This window comes from Sus scrofa, chromosome 5 (genome assembly GCF_000003025.6).
Source record: "Sus scrofa isolate TJ Tabasco breed Duroc chromosome 5, Sscrofa11.1, whole genome shotgun sequence".
NCBI classification, from domain to species: domain Eukaryota; kingdom Metazoa; phylum Chordata; class Mammalia; order Artiodactyla; family Suidae; genus Sus; species Sus scrofa.
The window spans coordinates 49,639,290-49,654,738 of record NC_010447.5 but is presented as its reverse complement, the minus strand read 5'-3'; the positions used below and the strand labels follow the sequence as shown (position 1 = coordinate 49,654,738).

General features: G+C 35.7%; 1 protein-coding gene across 29 annotated transcripts in view; it reads right to left on the bottom strand.

Annotated features, from left to right (window-relative positions):
• The window catches only part of SOX5 (SRY-box 5), a 1,006,514-nt gene that overhangs the window by 511,725 nt on the left and 479,340 nt on the right, over nucleotides 1–15,449 (bottom strand). The window lies entirely within an intron of this gene.

Sequence of the window (15,449 nt, the reverse complement as noted above, 5' to 3'; positions counted from 1 at the left end):
AGAAGCCCAGGCTAATAAATCACCTCAGAGAGAAAATGCATATAAAGAACTCAAGATACTTGTAATTAATAGGTACTCAGTGAATGCTGGCTGTTTTCCTTGTTATTTAAGTTATTACTTTTGTCAGGTTTCCATACCAAAATTTGGGATCTTGGATGAAAACCAGAGTTGGAGAAAGAAGAAATTTACCATGGTTCAGTTTTTTTATACCAGGTATAATCAAAGAACAGAGGGACACATTTTAAGGCGTCCTAAGTATTAATTATTAAAGAACACCAAAAGTCAGCTTGTCTTGCTTCCCAGCCAATGTTAGCATTCCCAGTTGGCCTCACTGTGTCTGGAGAAGCCAGAATCAATTATTACTGTGTGCCCAGGTTGTAGTCATAATGTTCAGTCATATATCCAAACGATTATCCAGACAGAAATAACATTTTTAAAAAACCAAAGCCCTACCTTATTTAGCTTCTATGGCAGTGTCAATGATAACAGAGAGTTTGTTGCAAAAACCTAAGCGACCTAGTTCTGAGAACTTTCTTCCATGTCACTCAAAAGTCTAAGGACAGTAATTAGGTCCCTAGTAATAACCGAGTCACTTGAGATTTATATGGTCGCCATATACCCACTGCATCAATTTGCCAGAAAAGAAACTTTCTTCTGCGCCCTTCTTTGAACAGGACTTATAATGTAAGAAGCAAGATGGTTCCAGAGGAACTGTTGGGAACCACTGCATCAATCACATGAACATTAAAACACTGCTTGCTAGTCATTACTACATAAAGTATTCTCTTGCTTGGTGGAAAATGGTTTCAAATAATTGTTGTGTTCGAGCGGGAGTTTTGTTCTTTTTAATATAGCAATTGGAGAGATTAGGGGAAAAAATGTTTTGAAAAGACACGTTCAAGAAACAAACCAATATTAAAAGATCTGAATCAAGTAATTTGTCCTCAAATGATATCCTCCTAGTTACACAGTCATACACTGCAGCTCCTAGACCCAAGAGGCAGACTCACATTCTGACTGTACAGTTGGCAAACTGATGTGTAACAACACCAACTAAGAGACAAAGTCTGCCTTGACCTGCCTGAGCAGGGAACATTCTTCTCTGACTCTGAAATGCTGTTTTTTCTCCCAGGCCTCTGTGGTACAGAGCTAGTAAGGACGGAGCAGAATCAAGTCTGAAAGGATCTTCACCTTAAGTTCTGACTTCTCTTTCTGATTTCAGCAAAGATGACCTTCAACGTTGTTCATTTGTGGTCTTTGTTAGAGAATGCTATGTGATGTAAAAATAATGCAAGTATTTGCCAAAAAGAAACCAACTGGACTACAGATTGACTACTAGTAGTTCTAAATGTTCCTGAGTGGCCGAGTCTGATGAAGGGATATATTACACTGTCTTAAATCCAAGCCCACAAAGACTCACAGGCTTAGTAGAGACCAGAGCTCTTCCACTATGGCTTCTCTGTAGGGGGAAAAAGTAGAAGGGTGGGGTCTTTCAACAGCTTTCTCAAGACAAGGCCCTGAAGACTTAGAGCTTGCCAGTGGGCCACCCATGGAAAATTCTACTGCTTATGTGAAGCATCACACTAAGTTATAGGAAAATAAATGAACAAACTATCCAGGCTAGCTATTCTTTCAAGGAAGTTCTGAGACTTAGAAACTGAACACACTATTATGAGATGGGATGCTGCCAATCATTTGTGGAGTGGCCCTGGGCATGTTATTTTGCCTCTTACTTTCTTCAACTCTAAATTGTTGTTACTATGGCTATTACTGATAATAAAAACATCCTAACAACAACTCCTAGGAACAATATTGTGAGACTATGTGTGTACAGTGATTTAAGGGTGAGAGAAGAAAGGCACAATGTTACACTATTATAAAGTGCTTTATCAACCAGCATATTACATAATGTGTTCTAATGTACCATGTGCCCATGGAAACATGAAATCATTCATAATTCTTAAGTACTGCCAGATGCGTAGCTATAACAAATTTCAACCTTCCTGAAGAATTCACCCACACACTCACTTCTCCAACCAGTATTTCCACTGGTAACTTTCAGAATTGAGAAATCATAGAATAGACCCTTATTCATGTCTCTGTGGTAATTACATATAGTTTGCTTCATATTTGGGTAAAGAACATGTCTTATTCATAATTTTATAACTAGGGACTTGGCCTGTTCTAGTATATAATTAGTGCTCAGTAAATGTTTACTGTGAATGAATGAATGAACAGATAACAGACATAGTCGGTCAAAGAATAAACGTTAGTAATGGCACTATCTAGACTAAGAAGAGCCTCTAATGCAAGAAACATATAGAGTAAAGGTGGTCAAAGGCTGGCTCCTTCCCAGAAAGTCTATATGTTATTTCCTAGTATTAGTTCATTTGTCACTTGTCATAACTTTCTGGAATGTACAAGTAATCCTATTACAAGAGGTCCTTGCCATTCTCAAAGGAGGCATCTGGCTTTACTTAGGGATGCTGAATGATTTCATTTTTCAATGGTTGAGAACAAGATACATTGCACCCTTTACACAGGTTAAAGGATCTCTAATTATACCTGTGATAAGTGACGAAATACTCTAAATTCTGAACTAATATTCATAAGGCACACAGATAGCAATGAAATAGGAAAAACTTTGGACTTGGAATCAGAGGACCTAACTCTACTCCATACTTGTTCTACATAACCAGAACTTGGCCTCCATTCCCAGTTTTACCTAAGCCTCTGTTTTTATCTATAATGACACCTATGTGTAATTTTTAAAAATTCATGCAGTCAGGATCAGTGAGGCAATTTAATAAGTCAAATAATATATATGTATATAAGTAGTACATATAAATGGATGCCACATGATAGTATAACAACTAATTATAAAACAGCAGAGAAGTCTATGGTGTAAGTAAACTGTGAGATCCTTAAGCCTAGGGTTCATAAGTTACTCATCTCCGTAATTCTTATACCTAGCACATGCCCTAAAAATTTCAAATGAACCACAAATGTCAGCTGCTGAATTGGAGGCACCAATATGATATGTGCATTCAATCTTCAGAGGGGCCCTTCCAAGCTCGCCTCTGATAAACTCTCTAAAAGACATACTTCAAAGCATGGAGCTCCCACAAGCCAGCAATAGACTTGCTAGTTTGTTTAAAAAACAGGCTCTCGAAACTCATCCAAGGAGATTGTAATGCAATATTTCAAGCACCTGAGATAATTTTTACATACACTGGTATAGTAGGTTTTAAACTTACTTTAGAACATGTGGCAGCTATGGCACAAGGTCAGTTCCATCAGAGAGGATGTGTGCTCTTAACTCATGTTTTACATATTCAGCTTTTAGAGTTTACAAACTGCTTTCAAATACACAAAAATATAACATTAAAACAATGGGAAATCCTTAAAAAATCTTACAGTAATCACAAAAATAAGATAATATAATTAAAAATAAAGTTTCATCCATAATAAATTTAAATTTGGTTGGTTTTTCTTTAAAACATTATATGGTTATTGCCTTTGTCTTCCAATGAGAATATGCTATATAGTTCTGGACCTCACTTTGTTTCTTGCTATATCCTGGCCTCAAAAAGGGCCTGGCACATAGTAGGTGCTCAGTAAATATTTGTTGAATAGAACAATGACTCTCTCTCTCTGTCTCTCTGTCTCTGTCTCTGTTTCTCTCTACATATATATATGAATTTGCTTAGGGTTCATGACTTACATGTGTGTCTTCAACTCATGTCTCAGAAGAGACTCAGGCTTAAAATATGACTGTTACTATATAAGGATGGGTACATATGACAGAGTTTATAGCCTAAGTTCTCTTTATCAGAAGAATGTAGAGACACAGGCACAGATATAGAATATCAGCTGAAGAGATTTCCTACATATTCCTCTGAGATACTAATTTTTAAGCTGAGGTTGAAAATACAAACTGGAAGGTAATTATCCTCAATTTCCAAATGCTCTTTATTTTAAAATTAAACATAGTTGCATAGAAAAGCCTTCCTGATGAAGAATGGCACTTTGTTTTGCATTGAGAGGCAAAAGATTTGGGGACTGGAGGGTGTGTAATGGCCAGATTCCCCTGCAGTTATGAGGATAATGACAACGGACTGGAAGAGATATTAAGTTCAAGAGCCTGATCTTGACAAGCTGCTGTTCCCTGACTCCAGGTCTTGCCTGATTATTTTGTGCCCCTCAACCTTTTAAGGAGGAGGGAAAGGTAACTATCTAGTTGCAAGTGTCAAGAACAGTGATAACAGGAAGGCAAGAGAACCACACAGATGTTGCTTGGCAGTGATGTTTTTGCTAATCAAAGAGCAGAAGTCCAATTTCCACAGGGATGCCATTTGGCTTTAATCATCCCTTGGTGTACATAAAGACAGATTTGAGAATATTTAAGCTAACAAGGTAAAGCTTGGGGAACAGATACCTCCAAAACGAATAATCCCCAAATGGGTTCAATGCTAAAGTCCATGATTTTTAATTGTCAATTGCCTGCAATGACCACTGTCAACCTTCCCACCTCCTCACCTCATACTGAGTCCTTTGGTCTCCATGAAGCATTAATCCTTACCTTTTCTATCCCTGCTTTGCAAATAATGCAAAGGCTCAGTACTCATAATTACAAAACTATGTGAATCCTGAATTAATTTGAAGTAGGGTGAAAACTTAGCTTTACTATAAAGGAGCTTTGTTCCTGAGAAGGGACCATGCTTATCAATCCCTTATTCTTTCCTTCCAAAAATATTAAAAACCTCAAGGAACTTAGAGTCTAATAATACATAGTAGGATCACAAAAATTGTGCATTAAATGAACACAGACAGAATGAACAAATCTACCAGGGATTAAAATGGTTATAATTCCAGAATGAAACAATCACATAAATTTGCTAAAAAATATATAAACCATTCTCCTGATTATCAGTTGATAGGGAAGGTTGAGAAATTTACAGAGATCATGAACTTTGCTCTTGATATTAAACAAGAGTCAATTAAAAAAAAACACACACAATTTGACCCATGTAAGTATTTGTAAGATTTAATAAAACCCTGAATTTTCATATTGTCTGAAGTAGAAATCAATCAATTATTGAAATGAAAACATTTTAAATTGTTTCTGATAGTGAAAAAGATTAAAAGGCCACACATAATAGGTGATCAGTAAGTTTTCTATAAGAATGAGTCCTTGTAAAAATCAGTTTTAGAAGTATATAGACAGAAGTACTAAGAAAAAGAACAAACAAAAAAGTGTGAAAACTAGAATTGATATTGTTTGTACATAAACAGAATAAGCAGCAAATTCCAGAGGATAAATATCTAGAGAGATATTTTCCAATGTTTATCAGAAGAACAGAGTAGAAGAACTGTGGTACATTTCTGCAGAAATTAGTTAACACATTACTGAGACAAAATCACCTCTGGTTTAAAATGTACCAGTGGTTAAAAGTTCACAGTCGTCTTTAAAAATGTTTTAAGACACACGGAAAGGAAAATATTACTCCTATTTGCAACTAAGCAATGGGGGAAAAGGTGAAGAATAAGTAATTATCCAAAATGGGACAGAGTTGAACCAACAACAAGATGAACATAGGTGGTCAGAGATTCCATTTAACCTTTCACCTAAAAGTTGCCATCTTCCTGAGAAAACTAATTCTACCAGTGGCTCCATTCTGATTCAGAAGGAAAAGAGTCACTTTCTGAGTCATAACATCACTCTCGTTTTCCTTTTGGTCCTCTGTTCCAAGCCTACCAAATCCCAACCCATTTTAATTTGTCTAAAGGTGGCCTGGCCAGCGCCAGAATTTAATGCTTCCATAAATGAACTCTGATTGACATGAACGATGACTCACTCACAGAAAAACTTGTCTTGCTGCCATTTGGTCAGTTTGGGGTTTGTTTTTAAAATGAATGCCAGTTGAGGTTGAGCAGAAGCCAGGGTGTGTTTTTATTTTATGTCTCAAATAAAAATAAAGAGCTGGGTATGAATAATCAAAGTGGCAGGCGCCTCCCTGGATACTTCTAAACCTTCCAAAAGCTGTCCCGAGGCTCAGCAAAATGTAATATAGTCAAAACAACCATCAACAGCATTAGTACCAAGAGTTTGCTCCAGAAAAATAAAATAATTCAGATTCCCTTGTCGTTTCAAACTCCTTCACCAATATATTAAGTTAAAATATGTTTTGGGAGGGTGGTAGTCCTAGAGTGAGTATTCCTAGAAATTAGAAGGGTATCAGAGAAAAGAAAGATACACATTACTATCTAGCAAAACTCTTAAAACAAGCAGAGATGCTACTTAGTCTTATGTACTTTATCACTCCTTATTAAAAAATAGAAAACCTATGACCAACTCCTTGTTACTCTGAGAGTGATCCTCAGCTTTATAAATTAAACCTACTCTTTACCTTCCTTTGTACAGCTTATATTTTCTATGGATATTTCATAATACTTAATCAGTAAAAAAAAAAGGGGGGGGAGGAGAAGCAAGAAGGGGAAATGAAAAGTGAGAATAAATAAAAAATGGATCAATTCCTGAAAGAACTTTTATGGTGATTAGAAAAGGGAAATTAGCAGATTCAATGGGGCTTCTATAAAATTTATGGATTACTGGAGTTCTCTTGTGGCGCAGTGCATTAAAGATCCGCTGTCATCACTGCAGTGGCTCATGTGGCTGCGGTGGTATGGACTTGATTCCTGGCTGGGACCTTTCACATGCTGTGCGTGTAGCCAAACAAACAACAACAGCAACAAATTGTGTGTGTGTGTGTGTGTGTGTGTGTGTATCTCAATGTTCCTTAGAAAAAGAATTAGAGATGAGAGGCAAGTAATACAATAGGATACTGGGAAATACTGATGATACTGTTCCAAGAATTTGGAAACTGAATCAAAAAAAAAAAATCTAAAAATTTTTGATTCAAACATGGAATAAAGAGCAATGTAAAGAATTTTTGGAAAAAAATCTCCTCATAGATCATGATATATTTGGAAGTAATTAACCCTATAGTTATACACTGTAATGATAAATAAAAAGATACTTTAGAAAACTTTGAGATAGAAAAGAACCTTCACTTGAGTATGGACTGAACCAAGTTACATGGCCACTGCCCTGCTGCAAAATGCTATTCTTGATTTCCTCCTGCCCTCAGCAAAGCTCTTATAATATCTTTATCTCAAGAAACGCCAAAGCCTTTTGTGTACATTAGCACTTTAGTCCTCAGTTTATTTCTGAGATAGACAGGTATTATTATCAACAGTAAAAAAAAAAAAAAAAAAAAAAAAAAAAAAAAAAAAAAAAAAAAAACCAAAAACAGGGTAAAAAGATGCAGAATGGATGGTTCAGTGGGCCCTGGGAGGGCCTCAAACTAGACTAATGACGCATTCCTTGTCCTCTTGCCCAGAGCTGGAGCCTCAAGAACAGGAACCTGTTTCAACATAACCCCGAGTGGTTAGCACAGCTCTAGAATTCCTTTGCAGGAATTTTTTCTTTAAGTTGAAAATTGAGCTCAGCGATTCAGAAAGATCTCTGGCACAAGGGTGCTGCCATAATCAGAAAATAATGTTTAGCATCATCAAACGGACTCCAGATTTAGAGTCTTCAAAACAACAGGCAAGTCTTCCTGAAGAAGGGAACCAACTGTAGAAATTTCTGTTAGCACTTTAAGTGGCAATGATTTGAGAAGTGTTAATTTTGTTGTTTTAAATCAGAGCATGGAAACCAAAGTCAAGCTTTCTCTTCAGAAGACCTGCCTCAGAAATACATGTACTTGTTTCCTCCACATCTCAAATCCATGTCCTCGCACACCAAACTGAAGTTTAACCATTACCCTGGCTCTTCCAGTAGAGTGAAAGAAATAGCTTTTCTGTATATAAAGCTAAAAGCTTAATAATGTCATTGCAACTATGTCATTAAAGGAGTTTTGCACAATTTTAAAGCTACGGTATTATAAAAATGATTGTGAGCAGAACAGACCTTAGCTTTATAAAATGGAGATGCGATATTAGAAAGGATCTCTGGAGTCGAGAGAGCAGTGATTACACTGTGACAGATGAGTGTATCTGCATAAGGAAAATCCCCTAGTTAGGGACCACAGCAGGATCCCATCCATCATAGTACACGTTAGCTCAGAGAACTAAAACTCTTGAAGCATTTTTTGGCAGCAGGGAGAACTTGTAGCATCCTAATGCTTTTTATAAGGCTGGATTTTTCTTTTCTCCCCAATGTGCTTCAAGATTTCATAACATGAGAAACAGAGGAGCAAAAGTTAAAATGCTTTAATGGTCCCCATAGGCTATTTAAATAAACACTGTGATTGCAATTTAGACAATCTGGAGTCCATTCAATATTAAATCCCCACCCTAAGCTACAGCTACTACACAAATAGGGAATTCATGGTATACTCCACATGGCCATTTACTACTGCAAAGATTGCCTCTTGACAATCGTAGGGAGGAGTCAGCCAGGCCTAACATTACACCAGTTAAATCTGTCAACAACCAGAGAGAAAGCTCTGCTGAACAAACACACTGATCTCTTGCACACAGCCTGTCTTTGTCCTGACTTTGCTGCAACTCCACTCATCACACACTATCTTCAGCAGTGCAAGCAGAAACTTCTCCTGCAACCAGCTGTAACAAAAGATGCCTTTCTTTATTTTCACACACTGTATGTATATATTTGTGCTGTCCCTTCCGCTCCCTCCCCCGCCACTTCCACCCCTTCCTACAGACTCAACCCTAAAGAAAGCTTGATTGGAATAAATCATAAGCTATTCCTCATCTCAGACAAATACATGAAGAAAGAGGCAACAGGACTGATCAGGTCCTTTTGACCAGGCCCTCATAAAAATAATACTCCATAATGTGCGGTTTTGTCTGCACCAGGGAAAAGAGTAGATTCAAGAACTAGGCAGGCAATAAATATTCTAAAATATGGTGTGCCAAATTGAAACAATTGGGTGGTGAAATACATAGAACCACTGAGTATTCCTCCAACTGCTTTCAGACATCAGGGGGTTCAAGGAATCATGGTGCCCTTTTTCATTTTTATGTACTGTTGAAAAAAACATTGTATGGGAGTAATGTTTTAGCTATGGCATTAGAAAAATATTGTTACTGAGTGTTTTTCCCAGTTATAAAAAGTAATATAGTATTTATGATTAGGGAAGAAAACAAATATTTTATTCAAAAAATGAAGTCCTAATTGTACAGCTCAAAGAAGCTTTACCTATGTATTTATCATTGTAATGAAACTCAGATTAAGATATAGACTATTTCTGTCCCCCCAGATGGTTTATTTATGTTCCTTCCCAGTCAATTCTCCACCACGGGTCATCTTTATAGATTAATTTTGTCTCGAAGAAAACTAGGCTAGTTTTGCCTCATCACCATAGATTAGTTTTACCTAAAACAAACACTGAGTCTTATACGACAAATATTATGTGGCAAATTTTCTGTACATTATCTCCTTTTAAACTCACTTAATCCTAAGTACAGGAGGAGACAAGTATTTCTGTACTAAGTTTCCAAAGGAGAGGATAAATAACTTGCTCAACATAAAACTCTATCTGAAATTCCAAATCCATTACACTCAAATGATCAGTCATGTTATATTTACATTATATAGACCATTAAATATGCCCTGTAATTAATGGCTTAAAAATGAAATGCATCACATAAAACAGTGTTAATAAGAATATCAATCCCATTCTATTTGGCAGGTACTGAGCTAAATGATTGACTTTATTGCCTCATTTAATCCTCTCATCAACCCTATAAGGCAGGTATTACTATCTCCATTTTGCAGATGGCTCAAGAGGGTGAAAGATTTGCCCACATTTAAATAATAACCGGATTCAACTCATGTACTTCCCAACTCAGAGTGTTTTGTTTATAGTAAACACTCAATAAACCTATGTTGAATCACTGAATTAAAGTAAGTATAAAAATGCTTGAAGAAGAGTAGACTATGAAAATGGGAGGCAGATTAGTTCATCACTTTCATGATATTTACAGAAAAAATTATAGAAATTGAAGGTTAGATGGAATCTGAGACATTACTTTGTCTCTTCCCCTCATTTTAGAGATGAGTGAACTGAAACAAGGGCCTTGTTCAAGGGCCCAGAGTGAGATAATGTTGAACCGTAGACTGGAATTCAGGTTTCTGGTTTCCCATTGACATGTTAGCTATGTTCTATTTCTTTGTTACTGAATCCAGCATACTGCATGGGTTCTAAATAAGTCTTTAAATGAATTTGAGACATCAACACTTCAAACAGGTGTGACAACTATTCTGTAAAGTGTTGAGGAGAAAGGGAATAAAGAGCTACAGAGCAAGGTTACTTTCCTTGAGATGCTCAGGTATTTCATGGTCAAGATAAGAATTAACCTTATGAGATAGTGAATATTATAAAAATGTGTGCTCCCAGAAGAAAAAACAGATTGCCATAGAAAAGATTTGCACAAAAAAGTATATCATTAAATCTATTCAACCACCACCATTTATGGAACAGATAGTACCTACAGTGAAAGTCAGAAAAGGATGAGATCAGTGTTGGCAGCAAATATCGAGAAACTTGAGACTGGTTTAGAAGTCATCATAAGCTCATAGGTTTGAAGGAAAAATCGTGCAATGCCAATCCCTCATTTTAAGCAGGAGGAAGCATGCAGAGGGAGAATGGGAGCCTTTTCCATGGTCACGAAGCTCCAGGGGAGCAGCAGTGTGGCCCTAGCCACTCACCCCCAGTCCAGGATTCTGTTCAACACCATTTTACCAATTTCTCCATGACACACTGACAAAGAAAACTTATGCCTCAAACTAAAGAGAAAAATAAATTAAAACAGGAATATTAATAAAGTAGCTCACATGGCTTTTAAAGATACCCATACAAAGCTTACTGAGTAGTGTAATGATCACATTGCTTCTGTTTTGAATGCATTGTCAAACTGGACTTTGGCACTTAAGACACATTAATTTCTAAAACATTACTTAAAAAAAAAAAACCACCTAGATAAGTCACAGAGAATGCTGGGTTATAAAATATATCTTCCAACTCATTCACTATACCTAATGTAATAGCTCAAAAATGTAAAATAAATATAAAAAAGTTTTTCTCTGACATCTATGATGGAATATACTTTTCTTCTCCATTTAAAATTGTCAGTGGTGCACAAGTGATTTCATCCTGTGAACCCATGAGGAATGCAACCACATGCAAGCCTTCCAGCTGTTGTTCATCAAGAATTGTAATATTTATTCTGGAAGAAGCAAACAACAGATGCATTTGGAGAATGTGAGTTCACCTGGTTCCTATAGCATATGAGCTCAAATTCAATTTGCTAGTGAATAAACATCTTGCAAAAAAGAACAACTATCTCCCCCAAAACACAAAACAAACAAACAAACAAAAATAACCAAAACCAAACCAAAGCAAACAAACAAACAACAAATCCTACCACATACCAGGTTCTGCTAATTTACATTTTAGACTCCATGGACAATCTTGATTTTAATTTTTATTTTCCATACCCCTCCCATATATACTGTAACTAATGAGCAACTGTTGGAGATACTTCTGTGGGAACATATTTTTTCTATACATTTCAACACCTTATCTTTCTACCTTCTGTAAAAATGGCCTCTTCATTTTCTGGGACAATAACTTACAGTTGCTTTAAAGATGACATGAAATGTATTTTCAGCTCTCTTTGCTGATTTACAGCCATTTTCAATAAAACTGCCAACCAGGCATAAGAATCTATGAAAACACTTCAAGGACCCAAAGGACTATCTATCATTTTCAAATGAACATCTGTATTAGAAAACAGAATTCTTCATAGTGATTCAAATTTATACCTTTTACCTAGCAAGTGCTCCAATTATGCACTTCTGATACCTTCTTAAAGAAAAAATACATATACCATGAATTTAAGCAATTGTACAAAACCATGCAGAAAGAATAGAAAACTTTTGTTCCCAGCTCTTGGCTATTTGATAGGCAATGTACAAAAAAATAAACTTGAATGTTGAAGAAAAGTGAAAATTTTATCAGACAACTCCTTGATAGATTTCTAATGAAATCTGAGTGGTCTAACAGTTATCTTTTTTGGATAAGCTATAAATTTAATTTCTTTTTTTTTTTTCTAATCAGTCCCTTTTAACATGACTCTTAAAGAGGAGGCCAATTAAAATGATGTTAGTAAGGAAACTTAAGATTTAAAACTTAAGTCTTAAATCCGTGAGATTTAAAGTAAATTGTTTCACTGCAAGTTAAACACTACTATTTACTATAAAGATACTGACTATCTGTTAATTCACATTCAAAATGTGTTTATCTTTGTATCAAAGTTCAAGGTAGACAAATGTAGAATAAGTTCAATGGAACTACACTGCTTCCATTTTTTTCCAAATTTACTTTTTACTTGTCAATTCACAGGTATTTCCAAATGAGAATATAGATGTGCCTGATTATAGAGCCACACAAAAATCACACACATAAATCAAATCAATTTATTTCTTCTTCTTTCAACACTTCAGTAATGTCCATGCTTTTCAAATCCTACCTTGTCACTAGACCATAGATAATAGCAAATGCCACAGATCAAATCAAACCTGTATACTCAGATTTGAGTTCTATAGGAAGACAGTGATCTCACAATCTTAAATTGGGAAGAAGTAAAAAAAAAAAAAAAAAAAAAAAAAAAGAAGTTACCACCTGCACCTGGATAGCTACCAGCAATGATTATAAAAACTAACTACATTACATACAGTTAAATATTTCTGTACATTTTAGTACCTATTTGATTAATGACAAGAGTAGTGACAGACAGTTGCAATATGGAATCTAATGTTTATACCCAAACAGTACATCAGTCATTCAGCCCAATTTTACCTTACTCCCACACAAAAAAACTGGTGTTATACTCAATGTTTATTTCTGCAAATTACCAAATAAAGCTCAATATTCAATAGGAAGTCTCACTTTTTTTTCACATGCACAGAACCTATATATGTTAAAAAAAAAAAAAAACCTTTCAACTTGCTTTCGTTATTTATCTAAAGCAACATTCAAAAGTTCTATGCCCTACTCAGAAATCTCAACTATAGTATGACTTGAGAAATTTGGTTTCTACTCTTGGGATTGCTTTGTTTTTACTCTCCACACATGAATGTACTACTTCCCTTCTGATAGATAGGCCATTCACCCCATTAATAATCACTGGCATTTATAAACATGGCCTGCAAGTTTTCCTCATTTTATACCATGTAAAAGTGGGAAATCAAGAACAGATTTGTCAAACTCTTCTCTTGAGGGACAAGTGAATCAGTTAAAAATCCTATTTTTCACATTAGAGGGCTATGATCTGAGTTGAATGTAGTGTAGAAAGGAAAAAAAATTAGTTTTAAAAGTCGTCAGTGTCAATACTAGCGACAGATATAAGAGGGACTGAGCCATAATCTGAAGCTGCCAACCTGAATTTGAGAAATTTATTTTATTACTTTAATTAAGAAAATTATATTTTTAAAGACATTGCTGAACCACAGTTTTGTTTTGTTTTGTTTTGTTTCTTTTTTTAAAGTGGTTCAAATAAGAAAACTGAAAGTTTGAGTGGTCCTCAGTTGGAAACAAACTGAAAGTAGTCACAAAATCTCATGGCTTGAGTTTGTTTGATTTTTGCTAACCAGTTTAATTCATGACAATTTTTCAAAGGGGCCAAAGGGGCCAAAGTAAAATTACACTAATGTGCAACGTGATACAAAGGAAACACTAGAGAATGAACAAATGCCCATTGGAGAGTAAGAAATGCAAGTAGCTAATAATTCAATGTGGAGTAAGGAAACTGGGGAGGAACACTGCAAGAGATGGAAAGAGAAAATATTCATAACTTTATGCCTATTGGTTTAACTTAAGTCCAGTCTGTAGAATGAGGGAGTGTTTGGGGTTTTGCTGTTGTTTTTTGGTTTTGGTTTTTCTTCTTCTTTAGCCCTTCTCCAACATGTGTGGCATCTAGCATCTGGTTTTGGGTGGCTTATTATTATCTTTCCAAACATATATTTTGATATTCCTTTAATTAAAATGGTGACCATCACCCAGAACAACTTTTCTGGAGAGGGACCTTGTAAACCCACAAAACCCAGGCAAGGGTTTGTTGAACCTGCAGGCAGTTTTGTTCAAGGGAGCATTAAAGACTTGGCAAGCCCTCTGTGCTCTCATTTTCATATTCTCTATTATATACCCACTTAATAATTTCAGAAACCTTAATCAGACTCTGACCAAAAAAATCCACACAGTGCTTGGGACAGAATGATAATACCATCTGTTTTCATTCTTCTGTGGGTTCTTTCCAGCTGTACAATCCAGCATTCTGGACTGCTTACTTTGTAATGATCCTGATATTATAGGTGATTTAAAGGAAACTCTCCTTTGCCACTTGCCTCTTGCAAACATGCAGAGTCTTTTCAGTTTGAAAAAGTCTGGCATATTTTTCATATGCATGTTGACTACATTTGAATTCTATAGATAAATAGGACCAATCCCCATATTTAAAAAGATCCAAAGCCATTTTCTGCTCTTTTTTGTAATGGTTGGTAAGATCAAAAGCTCTTCTACAAGATTTATTTGGCATGAAACTTCTAATTCTCTTAAAGTCTAGATGGAAATTTCAAAAACAAAATATCTAAACCATCCCTAAAAAAAGAAACAACTGACTTACTGAGAATCTTCTATCCTTTACCATATTCTTGAAGAATTTAATTGCAACACGATTATTCAAGTCTAAGGCATAAAAACATGGTGATACAATTTCCTTCTAGTCATGGTAACCACTGAGAATTCAGAGCAAAGGTCAAATGCTTTTAAACTCTCTGACATAGGAAAAATTAGCCAATGATATGGAAAAATAAGCTCCAAATAATTCAGTTTTGCAGATTTTAACAATCAATATGGAGCACCATATGATAGCTATGGCTCCAACAATCTGTATCAATCATGAAGATTGGCAGTGGCAAACTACACAGACCAAGTTTTGTCATGCTACCCCAGTCGATTTTACAGTCTATATGTAACCAAGACTTACTCTGGTGCTTTCCCCGACACACCACACAGTCCCTTCCAAGAGCTGCTTCCAACACATTCAAGGGCTTTTCTGAACCAAACCTGACTGAAAACCTTTGGAGACTGGCACACAATTCTTAATGATGCTCCATGTTTTCCTTCCAAAGGCTGCATCTTTAATACATTATATTGGGTTTTTCCCATCACACATTTAATGTGTGAAATTTCTAAACTCTTCCCCTTCACTTATCTAAATTGAACTTTGGCAGCCAACAGTTAACTGCTGGAGAGTTGCTTAAAAACGATCAAACCCTTTCTAGATCTGATTGCAAGAAGTATCAATGCCAAGATAGAAATTTCAGTCTTCATCATATACAAAATCAATATGTACGC